Raw genomic sequence first — 23,970 nt, forward strand, 5'->3', positions numbered from 1 at the left:
TGTTTCTGTAAATATACCAGAATTTTGTGGATTTAAGAATTACTTGGAAGAGAGTGCAAATTAGTTACGTAAACTCTCTGGTCTTCATGCTTCCTCTGAGTTGACTTGCACCACGCAGATTGTAAGTGGTCACCTGTTCCTTCAAAACCATTGTATGTCCTCTATTATAGGATAAAATGAAGATATTTTAATATATATATAGTAAAAAAGTAATAGTATCCAAAACTTATGAATATATAAATTACTACTACAAATCAGTTTTTTAAAAAATTAGCCCAATAGGGGGAAAAAAGAAAGAAAAAAGAAAAAGGGTAAAAAAAGGTCTTAGTGTTTAATGTTTATATGTGAGGATATTTTACTTCACTATTGAACTGGAAAGTACATATTGAAAATATAAGGTGTTAGCTCTGAAGCACAGCAGCATGAAAATTAATCAAACAAATCATACACTTATCAGCAACTAAGGAGGACAACAGAAATTGTCTACTATAAGCTTTTGAAGTGGGCATGACTTGACATAATTGCTTGGGAAAATGGCTTGATGGTATCTAATAAAGTTGAATATAGTATACTCTGTATTGCAGGAATTTCATTCTTAGGTTATAATTTTGATGGAATTCCCTGTGTTCATCATACAGTATATCCCAGTATATTCAAGCAACAATGTTTTTTAATTGCCCCAAACAATGAACAATCAAAACTCAAATCAACTTGGTTGTGTATGATTTTCAAACATAATACTGGGCAAAAAATATAAAGAAATCCTGTCTCAAGCATACTGTATGATTTCCTCTATTAAAACAAGTGGGAATCTTGTTATGTTAATCGTGTGGTTAATGGTTAGTACTGTGGAGTGAGGGGGTGAGAGATGACTGGGAAGGTAACTGAGGGATCTTCCAGGGATTGAACTGAAGTTTTCTCTTGACGTCAATGCTGGTCGCACACACTGGTATGTTTAATATGTGACAGCCTGTCACACTGCACTCGTATGATACAATATTGGTGAGTGTCACACACCAATTAGGTTTGCATTGTTTTTAAATAAAATTCCTAATTCATTAAACACATACCTGTGATTATGAAATAATAAAAGAACAAAAATGAAGAAAAAAATGTATTTATTAAATTAAACTTCAGAAAATAAACTTTTTTTTTTTTTTAAAGAAAGGACATTTATTTATCAGGAGGTCTGAAGAAAGGAGCAGGTGGGAGCGCCACCACAGGAGCAGGCGGCCCACGGCCATGCCTGCCTCAGTTCAGACTCATGTCCTCCTCATCGTCCTTCTTGTCTTTAGCATCACCCTCCTTCTGCTCGGGTCTGGCGTTGTTCTGCATGGCTTTGGCAAACGCTTCCACATCTCCCTTGTTGGTGGCCTCCACAGCCTCTGCAGGAAGGCCAAACTGGCACATGAAGGGCCCCAGCTGACGAGAGTCCAAGGCCGTGCTGAACATGCCCAGGGCCTGTTGGAACTGGGGCAGGTCAGTGTGCTCTGGATCTCCTCTGCAGTCTGGGGCAGTGACTCCCCGAAGGGCAGGTAGGGCAGCAGGCACTGCTGGACGTCGGCATTGGCGAGGTTGGGCACCATGATACCTGGCGTCAGCAAGCTGGCGAGGTCCACCTGCAGGCTGCCTCCTGGCCCGGCCTGCACATTCATGGTGGCCAGAATGAGCTGGAGGTCGCTCAGCTGGATGGGCTGGGTCGGGCTGGCTGCTGCACTGGTTCCATTACCTGAACTGGGCACAGGACTTGGGCTGGTTGCCGAGGTGCCTGCTGGGGCAGAGGGAGCTGGGGTGGCACAGGCAGAAGAGGTGGTGGAGGATGGGGTGACCGCTGCCCACTGGCTCCAGGAGCTGGACTAAGAGCTGCTGGCAGAAGGCCCACTGCTCCCCAGCAAGCTGGCCAGACCTGGCCCAGTCAGAGCCCCAAGGCCACCCAGTCCTCCAAGGCCCGCTGGTCCACTGAGCTGCATGAGCTGGTTGTGACTCAGGTTCCCCAGCAGGCTCTGCAGGCTGCCCTCACCACCCAGCGCCAACAGCTCGTGGCCTCCACCCCCACTCACCCCCAGGGCCCCAGGCATGGGGGGGTGGATGTTCAGGTACTCTCGACTTTCCGGCAGTGCTCCTCATCCTGGTCGGTCTTGGGCTCCTGCATCCAGAAGAGCTGCTTGGACCCAGCCTTGAACTTGAGCACGTAGACCCTCCCGCTGGGGCACTGAGGCACGCGCTTGAGCTCACAGTCATTGGGGAAGATAATCAAGTCGTCTTCCGTGGTCCCTGATGTCCTACCATTGTAGCAGAAGTGAATGAGAGAGTCGTCGGTCTGCCGGGTGTACATGAGCCCTTTCCATTGATCTGGAGTTGCGGTAGTGCCTTTCCATGACATTTTCCCTGCCCGAAACGCCACCAAATACTCGGAGGACCCCCGAGAGCCTGGCACCAGGCTTGGGAACAGAGCGCCTGAAGTCGTCATCCCTTGGCTGAGAGGTGAGGTCCGGGTTCGCTCTTCCTCCTTGGCGCCTGCCAGGCCCCCCAGAAAATAACTTTAAAAACCTTCAACTAAAGAAATAAAATAACATTTTGATGTATAAAACTATAAAATTACAAATAATCATGGGAAAATAAATGGAACATAGAAAAGGGTTATCTTCACTAGACTAAGAAGTATTAGAATTCATTAAATACATGTAATTCTGACAAAGGAAAATGGATAGAGGCTATGAAATATGTAATTCATAAACATCAAATAAGACAACAGAAATATAAAAAATATGTGATCACAACTGTAATAATGTAATATTTTAAACAATTAACTATGAAATGTTTTTACCTAATTGGTATTGCTTTACATATGTGTGTGTATGTTTTTATATTTGTGTGCATATTTAAATCTGTATGTGCACATGTGCAACTGTGCACATTTACATATGCATCTGCACATGTACATGTATCTGCATATGAATATAAATGTGTGTAGACATATATGAATATATGTGTTTGTGTGTAGATATATGCACATATAATAACCATTAGGTAAGATATATCAAAGGGGTGTGGGTACATTGCAATTTCCTTAAAGCAAAAATAGTTTTATTCTCCAAATAATTAAATTTAATAAATTATATATTCTTTAGTATAAAATTTCATCTATTAAAATGACTAAAGATAAGTCAAGGAAAGAATACAAAAGATATATCTACCAACATACCTCAGGTAAAATACTAATGCAAACTATTATTCTTTCAAGAAAATGGAATTGGTAAAATAATGATATATTCCCAGATTTTTTAGTATACAACAGTTATTAAATACCAGTATAGAAATCAATAATAAATTAGACCTTTCATGAGAAGAATTATATAAAAGTACAGTACTATATTTCCAGTTTTATAACATGTCAAAAGATGTAGGTACATATAATTATGGATGTACAAAATATTAGCAATCTTTATGCCTCTGTGTCTTATGGATTTTACATTCATTAATATTCTGCAGTTACAAGCCTATAGTTACTTATAATAATTATAAATTCTATGTAAGAAAAAAGGAGAACATAGAAAAAGGTATATACCAAGTATTTCTCTCAAGATAACAATTTGTTAAAATTTATAACATGACATCTCAATATCCCATATGTAAAACTCAATTTAGTAAGAAATGTGACCATAGTTTGATATTAAAAAAGGGTTAAAACAGCATGTTGCAGGTGAGAAACTATGAAACTGTTTAAACATATAGTAAAATGGGCATAAAATAATAATTTAATGTATCTTTGGGTTATTAAATTTAATTTTAAAAAATTAAATTATTTTATTACTTCATTTGGTTTTTTTTCTTAGTTTCACTTGACATTAGAGTACATTTTGACCATTTATACAAACATGGAGTGCCTCTTATTCTAGTTGTGATGCCAGATTTGTGGTTGTATATGATGTGGAGATTCAATGTGGTATATTCATATATGTATAAAGGAAAATTATGTCAGAATCATTCCTCTGTCTTTCCTGTCCCTGTACTCCTCCCTTCCTTTCATTTCCGTTTTCATAATCTACCAAACCTTTATTTTTCCCCTTCTCCCCCTTGTTGTGTGTTAGCATTCACATATAAGAGAGAACATTTGACCTTTAGTGTTTTGGGATTGGCTTGTTTCGCTTAGCGTAAGAGTCTCTAGATCCATCCATTTACTTTCAAATATCATAAAGTCTCAGTTAGTTATAACTGAGTAATAGCCAGCTGAGTATAAATACCACATTTTCTTTATCCATTCATCTGTTGAAAGGCTCCTAGGCTGGTTCCATATCTTAGTTATTATGAACTGAGCTGCTATAAACATTGATAAGGTTGAGTCACTGTGGTATGCTGATTTTAAGTCCTGTGGATATATACCAAGGAGTGAGATAACTGGGTCAAATAGTGGTTCCATTGCACATTTTCTGAGGACTCTCCATACTGTTTTCTAGAGTGGTTACTCTAACTTGCAGTCCCACCAGTGATGTATGAGAATCTTTCTCCCCACATCCTCACCAACATTTATTGTTGCCTGTATTCTTGAGTGTTGCCATTCTGACTGGAGATGAAATCTCACTGTATTCTCATTTTGCATTTCTACAATTGCTAAAGATGTTGCACAGTTTTTTCATTTATTTGTTGACCATTTATATTTCTATTTTTGTGAATGGTCTGTTTAGTTCCTTTGCCTAATTATTGTTTGGGCAATTGCATTTTTGGTGTTAACTTTTTGAGTTCTTTATATCCTAGAAATTAATGCTATAGCTGTGGGGTAGGTGGCAAAGATTTTATCCCATTCTGTAGGCTCTCTTGATAGTATCCTTTGCTGTAAAGAAGTTTTTAGTTTGATATAATCCCATTTATTGATTTTTCATTGTGTTTCTTGTGCATTAGAAGTCTTGCTGTGAAAGTTGGTTTGTAAACCCACATGATTTAGTGTTGGGCCTACATTTTCTTATACTAGATTCAGGGTCACTGTTCTAATGCATAGGTCTTTTATCAACTTTGAGCTGAGTTTTGTATAGGATGAGAGATAGGGCCCCAATTTCATTCTGCTACATGTGGATTTCCAGTTCCCCAGCACCATTTGTTGAAGAGGCTATCTTTACTCCTATGTACTTTTATGATGCCTTTGTCTAGTGTGAGATAACCAAATTTATGTGACTTTGTCTCTGTGTTTTCTATTCTGTTCCATTGGTCTTCATGTCTACTTTTTTAAAAGCAAATAACATGCTGTTTTTGCTACTATAGCTCTGCAGTATAAGTTAACTTCTGGTATTATGATGCTTTCTGTTTCACTTTTCTCAGTAAGGATTGCTTTTGCTATTCTGGGCATCTTTTTTTTTTTTTTTCCAAATGAATTTCATGTCTGCTTTTTCTGTTTCTATAAAGAATATTGTTGGAGGAGAGGTGAGGCTAAGCATCATGGCAGAAGAGTGTGGCAAAGGGAAGCAGTTCACATAGGATCAGAGGCACAGAGACTCCACTCTCTACATAAAAAAATGGATACCCCATAGTCATGCCCCCAATGAACTGCTTCCTCCAGGTACCACTTAGTTAAACCCATCAGGGATTAATGCATTGATTATGTTAAAGTTATAACCCAATCTTTTCTCCTCCAAACCTTCTTGCATTGTTTCCCATGTGAGCGTTTTGGGGACACCATATGTAAACCACAACAATGGAATAATTTGAGGAGGATTGGTGTTAGCTCTTCTTTGAAAGTCTAGTAGAACTAGGCTGAGAATCCATCTGGTCCTGAGTTTTTCTTTGTTGGTAGTCTTCTGAAGGTGTCTTTAAAGTCATTGCCTGAAATTTATCTGTTTAAATTTTCTATGTCCCCCAGTTAAATTTGTAGGTCATATGTGTCTAGAAATTTGTCAATATCTTTAAAATGTTCTGTTTTATTGAGTATAAGTTTTCAAAATAGTTTCTGATTATCATCTGTACTTCAGTAGTCTGTCATGAGATTTACTTTTTCATTGCAAATTTTAGTAATTTGAGTTTTTTCTTTCTCTTAATTAGCTTGGCTAAAGGTTTATCAATTTTATTTATTTTTGAAAGAAACACCTTTTTCATATGGTGAATTTTTAAAAAAAAATTTTTTTGTTCATTTCAATTTTATTTCCACTCTGATTTTAAATATTTCCTTTCTTCTACTTTTGGTGTTGATTTGTTCTTCTTTTTCTAAGGCTTTGAGAAGTAATGTCAGGTTATTTATTTGGTGACTTTTTTTTCTTTCAATGAATGGTCTCAATACTATGAACTTTTCTCTTAGAACCATCTTCATTGTGCCCCAGAGATTTTGATATGTTTTATTTCATCATCAGTTTTGAAGCTTAATTTTGCTGGGTATAGTTTTCAGAGGTTGATTTATATTATTACAAGACCTCCTAGTTTTAAGGGTCTGTGTTGAAAAATCAGCTGAGATCAGAATTGGCCTCCCTCCAAATATGACCTGTCATTTCCCTCCAGCAGTCTTAAAAATTTTATCCTTACTTTGTATGTTGGGTATTTTCATAATACATGTGCATTTGTGAAGGTTTGTTGTAATTTTGTATATTTGGAGTCCTGTGAACCTCTGGTGTTTGATTTCCCATTTTTAATCTTTGGAATATTTTCTAATATTATTTCATTAAAAAGATTGTGCAGGATTTCTATCTCCTTATTGAAGTGATTTTTCACTTCTTGGATTTTCTCTCTGAATTCACTACTTAACTATGAATTTTCTAAACTCTCTGACCTTTCTTCCACTGTGATATCATTTTACTCTGTTAATGAGGTAATTTGGTTTGTTTGGGATGATTTGTTTCTTTACTTTTTCATAATCTTTGTATGTCTACCCCTTTATCTGTATGAATCTGAGGTGGCAGAGCTTCTAACCTATGAATTTACAGTGTCCCTGGAAATTTTCCATTTTTTCTTGAGGTATGTATTACACACAAGAGTAGTAGTCAGTGGCTGTCCAAGTCCTTCTTCTTCTTGTGGAGCTAGTGGAGTAGCCCATTTTCAGCTCCCCTTCTTGTTAGTATGAGGTGGGGCAGGTTGGATGTTGTTGTCTTCTCTATTCACAGTAAGGGGTTGCTCTCAAGTTCTGTGAGAGGAGTTCCCAGAGGTAAAGATCCTACAGACAGTGTTTGTGTCTAGATTTGTTGAATGACGTTTGTTCTGAAGATTTTAAATCAGCATGCTCTGGAGCCCAGCTGCTTCTGATCCACACCAGGAGTCCAGACCCCTGGAGTCTTCCCTGGGTTCTGCTTCTTCAGCAGAGTCAGTCTTTCACCCTGCTGGGCTCAGGTACAAAAGGATTGAAGTGAATGTTCACTCCCCTGACCCAATCAATTCCTTTTCCTCCCCAGCTGGTTCTGTGAACCATCAGACTCAAAGGGTAAAAGGCACCCTGGATCTCTAGGGTATGATGTCCTGAATTCCCCTGGATACCACATTCTTCATGCCTAAATTTCACCTGGTTTTCTAGTCACACATGGGTCATTTGGTGAGCCTCTGCCAGATCAGGTTTTAGGAATCAGCTGTAATTACACAGGTCTGGGCACCAGGGTGTTGATGCACACTCTCTGGCTTCCATAGTATAGCTGGAAATAACAGTGGCTTTCTTGGCTCTGTGTGGGTGACCAAGAGAGGCACAGTGTCTTTCCCATACAAGAATATATTTTGGCTCTCTCACTGAATCAGTTTGAGAATGTCTTTGATCACTGATTTCTCCATTTCAAGACACTCCATAGTACCACCTGAAAAGTGGTTTTCTTAGTCTCCCTGTCCAATTTGCCTGTGATGGATCTGCATAAGGGGCTGCTGGCACCAGCAGGGGATTTTTTCTTCCTTTTTAAATTTATTCGATCCAATTTTCTGAGTCCCTAGGTGTTCTGAGAGTGTAGTATTAAATTGCAGTAAGGTTTCTTTTGTTACCTACCACAATGAAAAGTTGTTTGTTTGTTTTCCCGGTCCACATCACAGAGCAATTTGGAAAGTAAACTTCTCTGCTCTGCCATCTCAAATATAGTAAATTATGGTAAGGTAGTAGATGTAAGTATTTACACATTGGTGGTTAAAACCTAAATATACAACTTAAAACTATTTTTTCCAATCAATATGTATTAATACCCTACAACATTTTTTTACATTGACCTGATAACCTCTAATTTTTTTGCTCTAACAAAATACCTGAGGTTTGGTATGTTATAAAGTAAGAGATTTATTTAGCTCACATTTTGGAGGCAGAAGATCCAAGATAGGACAGCTCCTTTTTTTTCAGCCTTTGGGAGGCCTCAATGCAATACAGTATGGCAGATGACATAATGTTGAAAGTACATGGGAAAGAAAGGAGAGAGCACATGATGAGAAAAGAAGTTGGAAAGATTCAGGGGTGAAGTTCACTTTTTAAAAAAAAAATCTTCTTATAGGAACTAACTAGTTTTCTGTGAAAACTACATGAATTCCTTCAGAAGACAGGGCTCCTACTAACATCCATGTCTTAAAAGTCCCACCACCCCTCAAAACTGCCATACTAATGATACAGCACATGAACGTTTGGAAACACACCAAAATTACATACTACTAGAGCAACCCAATTTTAGGAATTTATGCTCAAAATTCAAGACTGAATTTTAGATGCAGAGATATTTCTTGTCATGGCACTTTTAAGAGTAAAGCTAATTTCTGCATAAATGTACCCTGAGTGTATATGTACATTTACATTCAAAGTATAACTTTGAAATAGTAACACCTCCTTCCAGTGTTTTGGAAACACTTTACATTGCATAATGTTTTTGCATCATTTAAATCCAGGGAAAAAATCAAGTTTAAAGTTATCTTGCTCAGTTGGTTCTACTGAGCAAAGAAACACTCAGCATTTCCTTAGAATAGAACTGATTTTTATCCATAAACAACATTGCACCTTATGGTAAAATTTTTAAAAATCAGGATTTACAGAAGGAACAGGTGAGACTGCTAACCTTTCTGTCTCTAATTGTTCATACACTTAATGATAGAGAGAGGTAAACCCTCTCTCATGGATTTCTGACAAAGTGATATATTTTTTTCTTCCGTGATACAAAAGCCTTAGCCTGTTCCATGGCATAAAAGATTGAAAGAAATTTTATCCTTTTTTTTAGTGAGGTATGATTTGCATATAGTCAGACTTTGCATAATTTCCCCCTTTTCATGAATTCAACCTTTTTAGTGCACAGTACCTGGAATGTTGGCAAATGAATATAACACAGTAACTACCACAACAATCAATTCACATCTTACAGTAGTCTATTCTTTTTCTTGGGGAATGTGCAGTGGATGTTTAAAACTACAGACGATGCTGCACCTTGTATATGTTACATTTTTCCTATACCTATACCTATGGTAAAGTTTATGTATTCAATACAGTAAGAGATTAATAACACTAGCCAAAAGTAAAACAGAATAATTTAAACAACATTCAGCCCTAAAAGCTAGGTGAATGTGGTCTGTTATGGTTTAGATATGAAGTATCCCCCAAAAGTTCATGTGTGAAACAATGCAAGAAAGTTTAGAGGTAAAATAATTGAGAGATGAGATTCTTGTCCTGATCAGTGCATTCATCTCCTGATAGGGATCAACTGGGTTGTAGATAGGTGTGGGGGAGGTGGGTCACTGGGGGTATGATTTCAGGTTTTATATTTTGTCCATGGTGAGGGGAGACCTCTCTGTTTCCTGATTGTTATCTTCTGAACTGCTTTCCTCCTCGAAGTGTTTATGCCACCATCTTCTGTCTCACTTTGGGCATAGAGAAATGGAGCTGGCCATCTGTTGACTGAGACCTCTGAAACTGAGCATCAAATATAATTTTCCTCTTTTAAAAGTGTTTTGGTCAGGTCTTTTGGTCACAGTGGTGAAAAAGCTGACTAATATATGGTCTCTCTCTCTTCGAAGACTCACGACAAGAATCACTATGTACTTTCAGATCATGTTTGACCATGGCTAACTGAAAATGTATGTTAGTTGACTTTTCATGCTGTGATAAAATACCTGAGAAAAACAACTTCGAGAAAGAAAGATTTTTTTTAACTCAAAATTATGGAGCTTTCATTCCATAGTTGAGTGGTTCTTTCTTTGAGGGAAGAAATTAGATCTCAGGGGGATGCTTTTGAAGGAAATATTGAGACCTTAGTCTTTTCTTCTCTCTTCCTCTTCTCTTTCTGGTTCCCATAAGCCAAGCAGTTTTTCTCCACTATTTACTCCCACCATGAGGTTCTGCCTTAATGCAAGACCAAAATCAATGAACCAACCAGTCACAGACTGAAACTTCCAAAATTGTGAGGCAAAATAAAAGTGCTTTCCCCTTTTAAGTTGGTCAACACAGGTATTTGTTATGGTAATGGAAAAGTGACTAACAGTGTTAAAATCCCCAACTTTAATTATGGATATGTCTACTGAACTTTCCAATTTTATTATGTTTTGCATTCACATGATTTGTATGTGTTATGTGACACACATTTGCAATTATTACGTTTTTTAGGGAATGTGTCTATTTTTCATGATATATATTTCTTTTTATTTCTGCTATATTCCCTGTTCTGAAGTCTAGTCCCTCCAGCTTAATTTTGATTAGCATTAACATTATGTACTTTTTACATAGTGCATTTTTAAAGACATTAACAATTATGTTCAAATATTTAAATAAAATTTCTAATAATTACATATTATTTGTTTTTGCATTTCTAAGCATAAAAATCTGTCATTTGATGGATATGTTTACAGCATTTATACTTAATAAGAATATTAATAGAATTATATTTAAATCTATTACTTTGCTAGGTTTTTGTTTTGTTTTTATCTATTCTAGTTATTCTCCTTTTCTGCTTGATTTTGAATTAATGAAACATTGTCCATGATTTAATATTTCCTCCTCTAAATTTTTATGTGATGTCCCAAGGCTAACAATATAAAGTTTTAGTTTCTAATCATACACCTTCAAAATTATTATACTATCTTATGTAAAATATAAAAACTTTAGTTTTACTTAGTTTTTACTAAAGATTAATCATCTTATAAGCAAATTAAAATGAGAAAATAGGTACTTTAAAATTTGTGTGAACCTATTCAGTTCTTTATGTAGATCTAAGTGTAAGTCCAATAGTTTATCCTTCTGACTAAAGAAATTCCTTTAACATTCCATTTAGTTCAGCTCTTCAGGAATAGATATTCTGTTTTAGGGAATATTATTTCACCTTCATTTTGAAAGATACTTATCCTGAATCTAGGGGATTTTTTATTATGCATATTTTCTAACTAGAGTTGTGCTCTGTTCTTGGTCTTTCTGTGTAGAGTGTGTCTTCTTTCTCCAGCTCTCTTCAAGCATTTCCCTTCATCTCTGCCTTATTACTCTTTGAATACTATGCATATAAGAATTTTCTCTCCTTAGGAGAATTTTCTCCCCTTTGGGTTCTCTGAAATTCTGAGATTGGTGATTTCATTTTTCTTCCTTTTTTTTTTTTAATTCTCAACCATTTTGCTTCTGTACCTTCTCTCCTCTGATATTCTCAATGGTAGGGGATATTTTGAATTGTCTACCACTTCTGAATTCTTTTAAGTCCTAATTTTTCTTTCTGTGCTTACATTTAGGTTAAGTTTTCTTGTTCTGTTTTCAAGTTCACTTACATTTTTTTCTTAACTTGAATCTACAGATAAGGTTATGAAAAAGAATTCATCTCTAATGCTGTATTTTGTTTCTAACATTTCCATTAGATTATTTTTGAAACTTTCATTTGTTGCTGAAATTTTAAATTATCATTTTTAGTGATGTTTTCCAATCTTTCACTAGAAGTTTTTGATAAATTAGTCATCAATTTAAAATTGTTTTCCCTGAAAGTGATCTTTAAATCTGATGGTTCTGTTTTGTCTGTTAACAAGGGGATGATTCCTCCTTCCCTTCCCTACTCCTTCTTCTGTTCCGTCATTCCTTCCTCCCTTCTTCTGTCCCTTCCTCCCTCCCTCCCTTCCTCCTTTCTTTGCCTTCCTTCTAGATGCCATATGTATAGGAGAATGACGTCTATAGGATTTTGTATGAGGAAATGAGCATACCTTGCTTCTGTAAAAACAGCAGTAAATATGTGTGTGTGTGTGTGTGTGTGTGTGTGTGTGCATGTGTGTACTCTTGTCTATCTTTGTCTCACCAAAAGCTTCATGTTTTCTAGCTATACCTTGCAATTACAGTGAGGGTTGGGGAGTTCAGAGGGTTTTCTCAATGTGTATATTCTAACTTTGTTTTTTATCTTCCCAATGTGAAGGAAGGAATCTCTATTATCTTGTCCTGAATCCAAGAATAGACTGTTGTGACTTTATGACCATTTTTTCCCCTTTGGAATAGACTATTTTTAGAGCAGTTTTAAATTTCAAGAAAGATTATAAAGCATTAAGAATTGGCTACATGTCTCTCTTTCACTCTCTCTCTCATGCGCAATGCATATATAGTCTCCTCTATTATTATGATTACTGTGAAACATCTGTTAAAACTGATGAAAGAATAATGGTACTTAATGCACTCTTTTGTGGTACTTTCTGGGATTTTGACAAATGTGTGATAAGAAACCCATCATGATAGTGTCAAGCGGTGTTGCACAGCCTAGTAATCCATAGGGTCTTCCTATCTCCCTTCCTATTGTCTCCCTTCTCAAAATTCTGGAAACCATTGATATTTTTACTGTCTGCATGGTTTTGCCTTCTTTAGAATGTCACATATTTGTAATAATAGAGTATGGAGCCTTTTCACATTTGGTTTTCTGAGAAATATTCATTAAGGATTTCTCTTCATAACTTTTGATGGCTTGATAGTTCATGTTTTTTTATGACCATTAATAATCCATTGAATGGCTATGCCAGTTTGATCATCCATTCATCTGTTGAGATCTACCTTTATTGCTCATACAGACCTCAATTCAAAAACTCCTCCATCCCAAGCCTCCAGCCATTAATGAATCACATTTTGATAGTTTCCAGGGGTACAGGCAGTTGGTTCCTCCTCATAAGTTTCTGTCCTGGGAAACATGCCTCTCTCTATTCACCTGCCCCACTCCCCTCTGCAGCCCCCCTCCCCTGTTCAGGACCATGGTTTGTCCTGTGACCTCTTATCTATGATGGATGTGAAAAGAGTTGAGTTTTAGATTGTTCAGCTTTTGTTTTAAGTCTGTTGGTGTTTTATTAGAAGACAGGGGATTCTTTTTAATCCTGGCCCATCCACAGATTTCATAATTCCCTGTAATTATGAATTCTCATCTTTAATTCTCCTTAAAGATGAGACTCATTTCTTTCCCTCTTCCCAAGGGCAAACAAACTGCCAGGTTTTGATGACTGGTCATTTGGGGAGACAGTTTTCTGCTTTGACCTCTCTGATGATGCTAAACCCATAAAAGCAGTTGATCTTTGGTCACAGAATTTCCTGTTCCTTTTGTATGTTTAAAGTGATTTTTCTTTCATCTCCCATAAACTATGACAAAATTATCTTTTCTATTTTTGAGGCTTAAGTTGTTTGCTGTATATAGGAGAAGAGCAGGGGAGGGTGGGCTTCATGCCTTTCTGACAAGGTTGGTTAATCATTACAGGAGACTCTCTGGATCACAGATCTGCTTCTGTTCTCATGAGTGCCCACCAAAGGATCAAAGGAAGAGACTGAGTGAGGGTGAATTTCTTTTTTGTTCCCAGGATTTTTTATCATGCTAGCAAAGAGAGAGACAATAGCAATTTACTAAAATGTAACTGCTTTCTTTCTACCTAAACATAGGGCATCCACTCTTTTCCCCCATGCTTTGTCTTAGGTTTTCCACTCTGTAATCCTGCCTCTCCATAAACTTCAGGTTTCTGGGTTGACCTGCAGTCTAGCTTCTGATGGTTTCAACATATGTTGTGATTTTGCAGCACACCCAGCTTTGAGTTTTTGTTCCTGTGGTTGTTATCATCAGCATCATACAGACTCTCTTTCTACCTTCCTAGAGAGAAGTAGAATCCAGGCTATATTTTAGAGTCTAATTTGAGTTTTAATTATGGGAGCCTCACCCACTAGTGTGCTCAGTAAGGTATCTGGTTTATTTATTCTGACAGTATAAAGTGATAATGCTTTATACTTTTTACCTGCATGTCAAAAAAAAAAAAAAAAAGATAAAATGTGACCTACAGAAATAACTACAGTATGTTATGGGACTAAAAACAGAAAGAAATTCATGGTAAAAGATAATGAGTTGAAGGATATCATAAGGTCTTGTATACTTGTTATAGATTGAAGAGCAAATAAAATATATCCTCAAGAAAAGAACAAACCATTTTCTCAGGAAAGGATCACAGAGGTTTGAAGGGAAATTACTCCCTTGAGTCACCATAAAAGAAGAAAATTGGAGTACATCAGACAACACCCGAAACATCATCCCAATAATAAACATAAGCTTTAGGTGTTTATTGGCTTCTTATATGTTTCTCTATGGAAATTGAGGCCATCATGCCAAAATTAGTAAAAATAGCATTCAAAGTAAACACAAAAGCACCCCTCAAATCCAAATAGGTATTTCTCTTTCTTGATCTTTGAATAAGATAAAAGATATAGATAATGATGGAATAGAGGTTGTATGGACCATGTGTCCTTCAAGTAGTGCTCTAAGACTCTATGAATATTGGTTTCCAAACTGAAATATTGGTTAATGTTGGAAATAAATATGTATATGTATTATTACATATATATATATATACATATATATATGTATACACACACACACACACACACACAGTCTCATATATATCAAAACCTCAGAAGAGACTATAGTATTTTATAATAACTAGAAGAAATATTAAAACACACTTTTGTGAATCAAAGCAGTTTAAAGAATTAGGAATTGTGAATATATGGTCATTCCCATTTTGCATTATTAAGATGATGATAAAGTGTGTGTGGAGTGTACAGGATCCCTTGCAACACTGAAAATGAGAGTAGAAGATCTGTGAACTTTACTTTGGTGTCGTGAAAACTATAGACCAACTGTTTGAAAATTTTTCATTATCTGCAAATTTATTGATTCTTACTGGTCTTCAAATATGGCCATTTGTAATCAAGTCCCTTTTGTAATTTCACTAATATAGCTTTATGTATTTTCTATGTCTTACTAATGCAATTGGAAGTTTCCATACAAGATAATGGGTATTAGTATATTTAAAGTACACATGCACTTCCCTATTCAAGGTAAGAAAACAGTTTTACCTGATGTCAATGGACTGGAAAAAACCCTTCTGTAGAGTTAAAACATCAGGAAGATTAAACACATTTTAACCATTAACTGTTAGGTAACAGTTTCAATCTGTTTCGTACTCAAACTGTTACCTCTTTGAGTCTCAGTCTTATTATCTAGAAACACAGAATCTAAGGACAGATAATTTGTAAAGTTTTTAAGTTTTCTGTAATTGTTTTTCTTCATAAACTTGCACTTACAAAATAAATTTAGTAATAGCTATTATTAGATCATGAAAATACATAAGAATTCTGAGAAAATGTAATATCCTCCCTGTAAAATTGAAAATCTTAAGACCTTCAGGGGTTTGTTGAACACATCCAGCAAATTAAAATTAAAATTATTTTAGCTAAATGAAGCAATTTATATAATATAGCAGTATTTATATAAAATGTCATATTTAATTTCTACAAGGCAGGATATTTTATTGCAGAGAACAACATGTATTCCATATGTTAATATGCAGGATATTAGGAAGAAAATTATCATTTGGAGACAAAATTATGCAAATCTTGTATAAATATATTACTGCACTTTAAAATTGAACATACAAAAAAATTTACACAGTAGCACTTAGCCACTTTAGCACACACCTTTCAGTTCATTAGTTCAAGAAATTCTTAAAGAGTGCTTACTATGTGCTAAGAACTATCCCAAATAATGAGGATACCCAGTGACCAAAACTGACAAATACACTACCTTTAAAATGAACTTACTGGGCTGGGGGTGTAGCTTATTAATAGCACTTACCCAACATGGGTGAAGCCCTGGACTTTATCCCCAAGTGCAGCCAAAAACAAACAAGGAAAAACAAAAATAAAAAAGCAAACAAAAACATACTCTAGGGTGTATGATGGGAGTGGGGGACTGGGAGAGGTGGAAGGACAGACAAAAGAGAGGAACTAAATACCTTGTTAGAGGTACAGGGATAGAGTGGGCAGCAGGACCACAGTTTGCCTTACTGATGAGGTCATATTTGAACAGAGATCTAAAGAGAGTAAGAACTCTGTCCCCCAGAGGGAACACTACACTAATGCAGAAACTTGCTTGGTAACCGGTTAGAGGAAGCTAAAAGTCAGATGTAAGAAATGAGAAACAGTCAGATGAGTGTGTGTGTGTGAGAGGGGGCGTGTGTTCATGTGTCAGGAAGGATGCAAGGGTCTGTGGAGAGGGCTGATGTCATGAGTACCTTGAAGACCTCTGAGGAGAAATGAAAAATCATTGGAAGACTGGCTGCAAGGAAGTGACACAATCATGGATATTTAGCAGAATAACTATGTCAGAATCACTTTGAGGAAAGACTGAGGCAAGAAGTGGCAAAAGTGGGGAACCAAATTATAAGCTTTGCAAATAAAAAAAGTTTGGAATCAGTGACCCACAGTGAACCTGGTTGGAAAACATTGGTTTCTGGTTGTATGTCAAAGGTAGCATCAAATGAATTTGATAATAGAAAAATGAGAAAGAGAGAAGCCAAAAGTAATCTTAGATTTCTCACCTGAGCATCTAGAAGGTTGGAGTTGCCTTAGCTCAAATGAGAAAGAACATGGAAGAGGGTTTTTTGACATAAGGAATGCTTTGTAAATTCAATCATGGTTTTAATTTTCTATACTATGGGCAAATATGTTTGAAAGAAAAATTGAATGTTTTCATTGCCTTCTGGTTTGGGTTGTTTTATAATATTTTATGTTTTTTTATTTGTTAGGCACTATAATAATATGTATCCAAACCATCTGAATAGTCTGAAAATTCTTCCCTAGTATGAAATTCGTGCAGGTTTAGATTTTCTTGTACCTTCACTGGGACAATAATAAGCTTTCAATCATTTAAAGTGATACTGAAATATTTCGAATTTAGTTTAAATAAAGTTATTATATTTTTAAAAAATTTATCATCAACCATTTACTAGCTGACATATACCTTTTGATTAACAAATCAAAAAGTAGGAGATATATAAAAGAATATTTTTCAGTTACTCCTCTGAAAGGGCATTAATATCCAAATTATATAAGGAACCCAAAAACTTTAAAACAAACCAAAAAATACTCTCAAATATCCCAATCAATAAATTGGCAAATGATCTAAACAGACATTTCTCAAAAGAAGAAATGCAAATAGTCAACAAATATATGACAACATTTAAACGTCCTTAGTGATCAGGAAAATGCATATCACAGCTATGCTGAAATTGCATCTCTCTCCAATTAGAATGGCAATCATAAAGAACACAAATCTCAGTCATTTTTGGCAAGGACTTGGAGAAAATGGAAACTTATACATTGTTGGTGGGACTGCAAATTAGTATGACCACCTTGGAAAGCTGGATGGAGTTTCCTCAAATGACTAGGAACCTCCATATTACCTAGCTATCCCACTGTTCAATATTTAACCTGGAGAACTAAAATCATCAAACTATGGTGATACATGTTTATCAATGTCCACAGTAGTGCAAGTAACAACAGGCAAGTTACAGAATCAGACAAGCTGTCTGTCAATAGAAGAATGAATAAAGAAAATGTGATACATAAAGAGAGTGGGGATTTACTCAGGTATAAAGAAGAATGAAATTATGTCATTTGCTGGTAAATGGATGGACCTGGAGAACATCGTGCCAAGTGAAATAAGCCAGACTCAGAAAGTCAAGCATCAAATGTCTTCTAAGTGGATGCTAAAGAAATAAAGAGGGAGAAAATAAAAAGGAACTTAAAAAAGGAGATCTCATGAAAATAGAAGGGAGACTAATAGAGTAAAGGAAGATCAAGGGGGTAGAGGAAAAATGGGGAAGTGCTGAGGAATGAAGTCTATCAAGGTGTGCTACATCCATGTATGACTATACCACAGTGAATCTGGCTTATACATGCAATTATGATGTCCTAATTCAAATAATAATGATAGCAATAGTAGAAGGGAGATCAGTACAGTAGGGTAAGTGGTTCAGGAGAGTGGAGTGGGAAAGGGGACACACAGGGGAATGAGGAGATTTATCTAATCATGTAATGTTCATGTGCAAATATCACATAGTGAGTCTCACTATTATAATTACAATGCACCCCCCACCAAAAAAAAAAAAAAAAAGGATTTTTAAGAGTTTAAACTTTTAAATTTTAAGGAACAATGTAGTACAGGGGCATTTTAGTCAGGACAAGAAGAAAATGAAGTGAAAGAGTAAGAAATGGGAAATGGAGTTGTTGTCAGGCCTCAGCTGATCTGAAAGGCCATGATCAATTTAAGGTAGTGATTCACGGCCTATGGTGGGTCAGATCTGCCTTTCTAAATTTGTTGTCAACTACAGAGTCTATCCTCATAAGAAATGCCCTGACATTCAAACTTTTGCTTACGATTTTAGAAAATTCAGGAATTCCCAGAGACCTCCAAGTGTAGATGTCTACGTTTTTAGGAGTAAATCTGAAATGCTCCAGTTTGTAGATTCCTTCTCTAGAATTGAACCAATACAAAGGTAATAGTAGGAAGAATGCTACTGATGAAAACCATTCAAGCTTTTACTAACCTTCAGAAAATATTTGTCTCTTCATTTAAGAGTGTAGGTGGAGGGGGAAGTTGCATGTAGCCAAAATGATGAACACTTTATATAAGAGCCGTTATAGTAAAGATGAGGGCCAGAAAAATGGAATCTTCTAGTCCAGAAGACATGGCTTCCATCCTCTGCCCCACTCCCAGCCCCCAATTATTTTGAACTGCTTAATACATTTATTATGAATAAAACACTAGTGTGAAGCAACTTAATGGGCACTTAAAATAATGTTAAATACAGTAACTTATTAGTAAGAATCTCACTGACCGATTTTTCTTCCTTTTTGTCTACTGCTTATGTATTTTGAATACAAAGTGTGCTAATATGAAGAGCCTGTAAAGCTTCCCTACTTATGACTCTGTTCCTTGGGTCATAACTTGTAGTGATTGATATCTAGCAGTTCGATTAAAATAAAAGTTTAATGAATGTATATTTTCATTTCCCTAGTGATGAAAATGTTAGATATGATGGCATAGCAGTGAAGTTTTTTTATTCTTTATGTTTACAGATTGTATTTTGATTCATTGTACACAAATGGGGTACATCATTTCATTTCTAAGGTTGTACATGATGTAGATTCATACCATTTGTGTAATCATACATGTACATAGGGCACTGATGTCTGTCTCATTCCACTATCTTTCATATCCCCACCTCCTCCCCATCTCATTTCCCTCTACATAATCCAAAGTTCCTCCATTCTTCTCTGAACCCCCACTGCCAACCCCCATTATGTATCATCATCCACTTATCAGGGAAAACATTCAGCCTTTGGTTTTGTAGAATTGGCTTATTTCACTTAGCATGATATTCTCCAATTCCATCTACTTACCTGTAAATGCCATAATTTTAATCTTCTTTATGTAGAGTATCTACATTGCCAAATCCTAAAAGACAATTCAAGATTCTCTCCACCCCAGATATCCATTTCTGAATCATAAATTCCTATCACTTTTACTATAAAAGCTCTTATATAAAGTGTTCATCATTTTGACTACATGCAACCACCCCTTCCACCTACACTCTTTTATAATGAAAAGACAAACATTTTCTGAAATTTAGTAAAAGTTTTCATTGGTAGCATTCTTTCTACTATTGACTTTGTATTGGTTCAATTCTATCAACAGAAAATAGGTCACCAGCCCTAGTAGGGGTCATGACAGGTAATGTTCTGTCTCCTTTCCTCCTATCCATTTCTCTTTGGGGAACAAGATACCAGCAGAAATTTAATTTCCAGTTAAAACCCCTGTAGTCATATCTGACCCAGCCATGTATTCAAAGCCTTATCGCTCATTGCATCAATGATGTGGCATAGGACTCTTCCTATCTTCCTTGATTCTTGCCAGCAAGGGCTCCAGCCACCCTAAAGCACATTCACAGTGTGCATCCAGAAAAGTCACGACCTGCCCTTTTGAAGCAGCTGCTCCTAGAAGATGGGCTCCTATTAATCCCGAGTGCTCTTCTCTCATGATAATTTTTACTGTTACTTCTAAATTTTTCACATAACTCTCTAATAACAACTTGAGACAATTGCTTTCACTGGCATCATCTACCAAGATACCTCAGAGAGCAGGTAGTGTGGGGAGTGATTTACAGCACTAAACAGTTCTAAGGGGAGTGCTCCAAGCTTCATGATGAAGCACAATGACTACCTTGTGTCTGGAAGTTCTTCAGGGTAGACTTTTGTCTTGCATCCTTCCATCTTACATCTGGCAGACTTCTATTAAGGGCAGTTAAATCACAGACTATGAGGTTAAACTGATTGATTTTGAACAGCTCTTTCATTTTCTCCTGGTCATCCTTAGGAATCAGCACAGCCTCTCCCATTTCTCCTGGGTCTTCCTGGTTTCTTGAAATAACAGCCCTCAGTGCAGGCAACAGGGACCTCTCCTTCTTGTCATCACACTTGTTATGTTCCCTGAAGTATAGTAGAAAGAAGACATCAACAAGGACCCACATCAGTGAAGTGGCCAGAACCACTTTGCAGTAAACCAGTCTCCTCATGTTTTTACTTGATTTCTAGTTAACACAAGATTGAAGGCAAATGCTCCTGTGATGAATCCAAGCCACAGAGGTAAACTCCAGGTTGAAAGCAGGATGCATCCCATGTATGTAGTGTTTAGAAATTTCAAAATGACTTGAAAACATTCATCCTCAAAATACCTCAACAAAAATGCATCTGCTATCATGGCCAAGGATTCCACGAAGAGAGAAAGGGCAGTCCACGCCCTTGATTCAGCCTCCCATCAAGCCCAGAGAGGAAGCGATCAACTGCCAGCACGCACTGCTCACCACACCAAGGCTAACCTGGATTCCACGCTGGCCCTAAAGAGTGCCGCTCTGTGTGCAGCCCCAGCTTCCGCCCGTGCTCTCTGCACACTTCTTCCAAAGCAGAGCAGCCTTCTCTGGCCTCAGTCATCCCCAGAGAGGCGCCCTCACAGCGCAGGAGCCGGCTGAGCACCACCAGTGTGGGCGCCCAGGCTGAGGAGGCAAGAAGACCCAGTGAGGAGTCCTAGCACATTGTGACCTCAGCAAAGCCACCCTGCCTCTCACTTTGTTTTTAAATGAATGCTTGCGTTTGAAGACTTGATTCTAATTCTTTTAAATCATAAAAGGGGCGATAAAACCTATTACTTTCTGATTAAAACTCAATTCATGGGCTGGGGTATCGCTCAGTTGGTAGAGTGTTTGATTCACAATTACAAGGCCCTGGGTTCAATTCCCAGCACCACACACACACAAACTCAATTCATTGATTATAAGATACCACACACTTTAAACTCTTGATTAAATAAGTCAAAAGTACTAAGTTTCTACATCAGAAGTTAAACATCTCGCCTTTTCCCACTTTGCTGAATGAATCACGTGATGGAAACAGCTTCATTGTCTTCACTTAGCATTTCAAATATCAACTGATAAAAAAATTAGTCTGGGTTGGTTCCACAATCTAGTTATTGTGAATTGAGCTGCTATAGGCATTGAGGTGACTGTGCCACTGTAGTATGCTGATTTAAAGTCCTTTGGGTATAGGACAAGGAGTAGGATAGCTGGGTCAAAGGGTGGTTCCATTCCACGTTTTCTAAGGAATCTCCACACCGCTTTCCAGAGTGGCCACACTACAAACAGTGTGACTCCACTCCTGTACAACCAGAGAAATTAAACTCATACCCCATTTGTGTACAACGAATCAGCATTTTAAAAAAAAATTAGTCTGCCTGTCTGCCTGTGCTACAAATATGTTCAAGCAATCATTGGTATTTTCCTTTTATATAAAGAGTAATTATAAAGTATTCATAGCCTCCTTTCTTGACTTTCTCTCCTCCCTCCTTCCCTCCCTTTTCCCCCTTCCTTCCTTTCTTCCTTCCTTCCTCCCTCCCTCTTTCTCTTCCCCCTCCTACTCCTCCTTTTTCCTCTCTCTCTCTCTCTCTGTCTCTCTCTCTTTTTCTCTCTCTCTCAACTTACAGGTGAAATTTCATAGAGTTTAACTTCTTGATGCCCATATATTGCCATCGGGAGTTTTGACCAGGTGGTCCTGGTAGGTAGAGAGATGGGTGGGATTGTGAGCTGTGGGGAAGGAGCTGGTGACAGGTGGAGCTGAAGAAGACATCCCACTAGTCCCTGGACATCGCCTAGCCTGTTCCTCCACAGCATCATGTCAGTGATGACCATCAGGTATCATCTCTTCTAAACCCCTCTGTCCTGTGAGGTCTCACTCTTGCCTCACAAGGTCTCTTCTCCTGCTTTGCCTCCTCCTTTCCCAGTCCTGCTTCTGCACCCACCAGTTCACAGTGTTGAAGTGAACAAGTGCACTGGCAGTAGGTCAATTCAGTCCGAGATCTCTCTCGAGGTCATCAGGTCTGGGATGGGATGTGAGGTTCTCCAGGCCTTTGGGGTCAGGGGACTCTCTTTCCTTGGTCTGCTGTTTCAGCCCCCAGGAGATCAGCATCAAGGGCCCTCACGTGCTGATGCACTTCATGGCTAAGCTAGGTCCGGTGGTCTCATCTGGGAGGATGAGAAGGGTGCAGAAGAGAAACATGTGCCATTCAGGACTGGGAGGACTGTGCCCAAGGACCATCAAGTCAGGTGGTGTGAGTGGCATCTCTACTAGGATCATGGCACACAGACCATGCCTCCTTCTCCTGAAACTTCAGTGACAGACAGCTACTCTGTCTAGAGCAGTCCAGCAAGTGTGCCTAGCCCTATGGGATCAGCTGTGATAGCACAACTGTCTTAAGACAGTTCTCCAAAGAACTTACATGGGTCAGAGAGAAGATAATTTGAGTTTTTCTTGATAGGCATTTTCTAATTTAGTAGACACAGTACTTAATTTTACTTGGGAAAATGTAAATTTGATGTCATTGGGTGAGAAACTGATGGATTCTTTGATTCCACCTCACTTGGTCCTTTTCCTTGCAGACAATCAGGCTGAAGAACATGGCTGAGAAATGTTCACTTTGTGTGTGGAGGTGAGCGGAGCCCACCTGGAGGGTAGGTGCTGTTTTACATGAATTACTCTGGAGGCCTATGTGGACATCCTGCTGATTGCTCTACAGATCCTGACATGGGGTGTTGAAAGATGGCACAGACTGGTTTTACATGAGAACTGAAAACTCAATAAAGAATGAAATGCTAAAGCAAAGGGGCATCTGTGATGAGCATGGTGACAGTGGGCACATTGAGTGTTGGCTTCTCACATCAGGGGACTGGAGGTGAAGACAAAAGAAAAAGAAAAACTAAGTACATTCTTAGCAAATATGAATTTAATAAAAATGAGAAACCTTAAAAATTGCTGGTTTTATGTAATTGATATATTCCTGAACTTATGAAGTTGACATAGTAGCTAAAGAAAGCTCAGGGAACAACTTATTGAGAAGACATGAGCATCTTCTAGATCTGGACTTTTTTTTTTTCTTTTTAAAATTACTTTTAGTTGTAGATGAACACAATACCTTTATTTTATATTTTTATTTTATATGTGGTGCTGAGGATCAACCCAGTACCTCACACGTGCTAGGTCAGTGCTCTACCACTGAGCTACAACCCCAGCCCTAGGTTTGGACTTTGGTTCAGTGCCCTCATGGGAGAGCCCAGATGCAGTCCACACAGTGCAAGAACAGCCACCCAAAGGTCTGGGGTTGGGATGTATCTGATGCAAGCACCAGTTCCTAGAGGGTGCAG

At 37.5% G+C, this 23,970-nt stretch overlaps 2 pseudogenes across 2 annotated transcripts; both read right to left on the reverse strand.

Moving 5' to 3' along the window:
- Window positions 1-1,190: 1,190 nt before the first annotated feature.
- Window positions 1,191-2,516, reverse strand: LOC306652169 (proteasomal ubiquitin receptor ADRM1-like; annotated as a pseudogene). Its single transcript has one exon. The product of its transcript is annotated as a proteasomal ubiquitin receptor ADRM1-like (transcript).
- LOC306652170 (polypeptide N-acetylgalactosaminyltransferase 13-like) lies at window positions 2,493-20,796 on the reverse strand (annotated as a pseudogene). The gene is made up of 3 exons (XR_013766942.1): window positions 19,893-20,796; window positions 19,625-19,749; window positions 2,493-2,556 (listed from the first exon to the last, which is right to left on the reverse strand). The product of XR_013766942.1 is annotated as a polypeptide N-acetylgalactosaminyltransferase 13-like (transcript).
- Between the last annotated feature and the right edge of the window lie 3,174 nt (window positions 20,797-23,970).

Source organism: Sciurus vulgaris (genome assembly GCF_902686455.1).
Source record: "Sciurus vulgaris genome assembly, contig: HiC_scaffold_138_arrow_ctg1, whole genome shotgun sequence".
Lineage (NCBI taxonomy): Eukaryota > Metazoa > Chordata > Mammalia > Rodentia > Sciuridae > Sciurus > Sciurus vulgaris.